Consider the following 4,931-nt stretch of genomic DNA (forward strand, 5'->3'; position numbering starts at 1 on the left):
TGCTCCAAACTCTTTATTTTTTTACATCTTTATTGGGGTATAATTGCTTTACAATGGTGTGTTAGTTTCTGCTTTATAACAAAGTGAATCAGCGATACATATACATATGTCCCCATATCTCTTCCTTCTTGCGTCTCCCTCCCTCCCACCCTCCCTATCCCACCCCTCCAGGCGGCCCCAAAGCACCGAGCTGATCTCCCTGTGCTATGCGGCTGCTTCCCACTAGCTATCTATTTTACGCTTGGTAGTGTATATATGTCCATGCCACTCTCTCACTTTGTCACAGCTTACCCTTCCCCCTCCCCATATCCTCAAGTCCATTCTCCATTAAGTCTGCATCTTTATTCCTGTCTTACCCCTAGGTTCTTCATGACATTTTTTTCCCCTAAATTCCATATATATGTGTTAGCATACGGTATTTGTCTTTCTCTTTCTGACTTACCGCTCCAAACTCTTTAAATAAACTTCAGAACAATATAATGTGGTAGGTCCTTTGTTGTCCTAATTTACAGATGAGAAAACTGAAGCACAGAGAGGTTAAGCAACTTGCCAAAGGTCACACAGCAGGCACTGACATCTGAGCTCTTAACCACCATGCAGGACTTGTGTGAGAGGGTATGAGAGAGGTGCAGTTAAAACAGTGACAAGGGGTCCCAGATGGGACCAGAGGGGGAGACAGCCCCTGTATATAAAAATGTTCCTGGGGCCTGGAGGGGGGAGGTGACCCTTCTCTGTGGGGGCTGTGTTGTCTCAGAATGTGTGCCCTATCTAGGGTTCGCCCAGCACAGAGTAGCCAGCAGGGGAGGGGGCTAGGAATGAGGGAGGTGTCAGAGGGGCTGGGGGCAGAGATGCCTCAGAGGAGCAGCAGCAGACAGACACGTGAAGTGGCAGAAAGCATGGTCACCAGATGATACCTGCGGGGTCTGGGGGCCACGCCAGGCCACGAAGCAGAAGAAGGCCAGGCTTGCCCAGTCAGAACCCTGGGGAATGGGGGAGCGGCCTCTCGTCACAGAGTATGGCAGCCTGGTGACTTTGGTGTCCTGCTGCGCTGGCATCACTGCCAGGGCCAGGAGGTCAGAGCAGAAAGCTCCAGGGTCCCTCAGACCCCCCGGATCTCTGCCTGGAGAGCGCAGAGTGCGCAGTTGCATAGGCCCTGGGAGCACACAGACCTGGGCGGTCCCAGCCTCCTGGGCTTGTTTCCTCATCTGAGAAATGGATCTACCAGATCCCTTTCCATGGCTGTGGTGTAGCCAGCAGGACTGTGACAGTGGCTGTACAACACTTAGGCGAAGGGGAGAGCCTGGACCCCGGTGAAGCACAGATGGGCTGGGTTCCAGGCCCTCCACAGGACAGGGAGTGGGGAGACGCCTGCTTAGAAATGACACACGGCTCCTCCACCGAGATCAGAAGACAGCCAGCCCGTGGCACACCTGTCATCCTGTCCCACTGAGCCGCCATAGCCACCCTGCAAAGGAGGCCTTCTTGCCCGAGGCTCCGAGGTGGGTCGTGACCTGCCTGTGGTCATCGGGCTTGGCGACTGGAGCTGGGAGACCCCAGACCTCCACAGGGGAAGTTCCCTGGCCTCCCAGTGAGGGATGGGAACGTCTTGTCTAGGACACTTCCTGGCGACAGCACCCCACCTCCATGGGACACTTCTGAGGCTGAGGATGGGCTTGGGGCCGATGCCCTTGTGCCTTGGACGGTGTCTTTCTCTTTGGCTGGGAGCCGGTTCCCCCACTTAAGACACCCGCAGCCCGGTTGGGGCAAGCTTAGAATTTGGATGGAGCAAGTGGCTGGACCACTGCTCCTAAAGGGGATGTCCCTGGATGGCTCCCTTCCTGACTTGGCCCCCCCAGGGGAAATGACCCCCAAGTCCCTGGGCCCCTTGGGGAGCGGGCGAGGTCGGGCTGCCCGGAGCCCGAGGACGCGGCCGTGCTGCCCGCCCGAGCTCCCGCCGCCTCGGCAGATCACCCCTTATCGTTGTTGTGTCTTGCTGCCAGCTGGGGACTGGCCAGGGCCGGCTCCAGTCCCCTTTGCCCCAGCTCTTCCCCGAGCTCCTCTGCCCCCTCGCCATCCTGCCTGAGGCCGGGGCCTGGAGAACTCGCTCCTGCATCTTCCCGAATGGCAGAGCCCTGGGCGCTGCCGAAGAGCCTGACGCCACCTGGACCCACACCCCAGACCCACTTGCCTGCCGCCTGGCTGAGAGGCCGGGGCAAGCAGGGTGTCCCCTGTCCCTTCTCATCTGAAGCGTGGGCACTGGAGTTCTTCCCGGCAGCGTTGGCTCCTTGGGGGTGAGAAGGCTGCCGGTCCCCCGAGGCCTTGCTGTTTCCCTCGTGGCGGTGTCCTCGAGGGATGTCCTCGGTGCTGGTTCCTACCCCTGCACGCCAGGGCCCAGAGAGCCCCAGACCCTTCCTGCAGCCCACAGGGATGCTCAGACCCACAACCCGGGAACCTAGTGTGGTACCTTCCCTTTCTGTGGCCCACCCTGGGTGGCGCAGCTCAGCTGCTGCCCTGCTGCGTGGTCTCTCCCCCACCCTCCAAGCTGCCCTGGCCTCGGTTAGCTTCAGTGAATTTTGAGAAATGAGTCAGTTAGACTGGGTGGCTTTTGGAGCCTTTTCTGTGAGCTCCCCACCCTGGCAATGACCATGATCCCTCCTCCTGACAGGCCCACCTCCCGACTACACCTCCCTCCATATTCCCCCAGCCTGCACGGCAGGGTTAAGGCCCCAGGAGGAGGGTCTGAGATGCAGGCTCCCACCAGGGGAGATAGGAAAGATAGGACCGTCTTCGAGCTGGGTGTTTAAAGCGGGAGGCCTCTGGCTGGTGGGGTGATGCAGCAGCGGCCAAACCCTGGGCGCCGGGGCCAGACAGCCCAGGTTTGGATCCAGGCTCCACCTCTGGCTGGCTCACACCCTCCCAGTGGGAGCTGAGGCAGGTGTCTGATGGGTAGAACCACAGAGGAGAGACTTTCCTGAGGGGTGAGGGGTTTCTGGTGCCCCTCCCCCCAGGGTACCACAAAGGTGACTCAGCCCGGAAGGCCAGGCCGCGATCTGGGTCTCAGGTCTTGGTGGCCCCAGCCAGCCTGATCCTGGAGACCTTGGCATTCCTCCATCGTCTGGCCTCTAATCTCCTCTCCCAGCCCGGCAGGCCGCTCTCCTCGCTGCCCCCCCCCCCCCCGCCGCCCCCCATCGCTTGGTGGGAGAGCCGTCCCTGTTTCCCCTGTCTCTAGGGCACCCTCCTCCCTTCAGCCACTTCACTGAATTAAAACATAAACTAACACAAAGAAATGGTCTCTTGGAGAGACTCGTCCCACAGGTAGAGGCCCCACTCAGCACAGAATGAGGATAAAATGTGGGTTCCAGGCTCACCACGCGGGTCTGGGGCTGCCTCTGGCATTCTGGGATTGACCGTGACCGCCAGCAAACCCTCGCTGGGTGCCTGGCGCCTGCTGGGGGCTTGTAGTGCATGTAGACGGGTTCCTGTGGCCACGGGGCCACCTGAACGGGGTGGGGGGTAGAGGGTGGTTGTTATTGGTTTCCCTTTACAGGTAAGGAAATCGAGACAACCCTTTAAGTACCTTGTCTCGGACCACAGGCAGGTAGAGCCAGGACTGGAACCCAAGTCTCCCTGGCCCCAGAGCCCAAGCTCTGAACTGTGAAGTTGACGCATCCCTGAGCCTCAGTTCCTTCATCTGTAAGATGGGTGCATGATTTGCTGATGGCCCAATTTTAAAAGGTGTGGCATGGCGCCTGGGACGTGTGTTTCTTTCTCTTCCTGGTGTCTCTACTATGTGTCACCTGCATAGGACCCCACAAAGTCTGGCTCCACCTCTGGTTGGGCCAGAGGTGCCAGGGAGCGGGTAGGCCCCACAGGACGCTCCACCCCCTACCCCCCACACAGGAGGGTCTGGCAGCCCCACCCACACCGTCAGCAGCGGGCCCGAGGGTGGGGAGTGGGTGCGCTGCCCTGTGGACCCGCCTATCTCCTGCGCAAGTGGTCCACAACCAGCTGCCAGAGCCCTCTGTGCCCACATCCCTGCCCAGTCCTGGCTCCCGGGGGTGGAGAACCCCTTGCAGGAGCCCAGAACTTGGTTTTGCAAGGGGGAGGGGGCACGGGGTCCCTCAGTCTCTCTTCTCAAACCCACTTCACACACCTCCTCTTCTGCCACAAGTGAGGAAGGGTCCCTCCTCCCCTCTCCCTTCCATGCTCTCCACGTGGCATCTGGGGCTCTCCTGGGTGGCCTCACCTCACTTTTACTCTCGTGTGGCTTAGAGGGTCCAGTCTCATCCCATTTACAGGCAGGACAACGGAGACCTCACAGCCAGAGTCCAGAGACCAGATAAGAGCCTGTTCTTTTGTTCCCTTTGGGGCTGCAGTGTCTGGGACACCCAGGGGTTATCCCGCCGGGGAGACATGGAGGGCCCTGTGCAGTGCTGGGCGGCTTCCTTCAGCCCGTTTTCCTCGTGGCCACACCCTGCAGTGAAGACATCCAAGCCACACAGGCCTGAGTTTGTCTCTGAGCCTGTTGTGTCCAGCTGGGGGCTCTCGGCCACTCACCCAAGCTCTCTGAGCCTTAGTTTTCTTGTCTGTAAAATAGGCTCAGAACTACTTACATACAGGGTGGTGAGGATTAAGCGAGTCAGTCTTAGTAAAATGCCTGACTCATGGTAGGCACACAACACACGATCATTTTCATTATGATGTGGAGACTCGGTCAGGCAGGGCGCCCCAGCGTGGGTGGTGCTTGGGGCAGGGGATGTCAGGCCAGGGATATGTCTGCTGAGTGCACAGCCCAGGGCCTCTGTGGGAGAAACAGAAAATGCTTCCCTGCGTTCGAGCAGCTGGCACTCTCAGAGGGGCCAGGAGCAAACCCCGCAGACCCCGGTGTGTTTGTCTGAGCAATGGTGCGACTGTCCTAGCAGTGGGGACCT

The sequence above is a fragment of the Neophocaena asiaeorientalis genome, unplaced genomic scaffold (assembly GCF_003031525.2).
Source record: "Neophocaena asiaeorientalis asiaeorientalis breed wild unplaced genomic scaffold, Neophocaena_asiaeorientalis_V1.1 scaffold593, whole genome shotgun sequence".
Classification (NCBI taxonomy): Eukaryota; Metazoa; Chordata; class Mammalia; order Artiodactyla; family Phocoenidae; genus Neophocaena; species Neophocaena asiaeorientalis.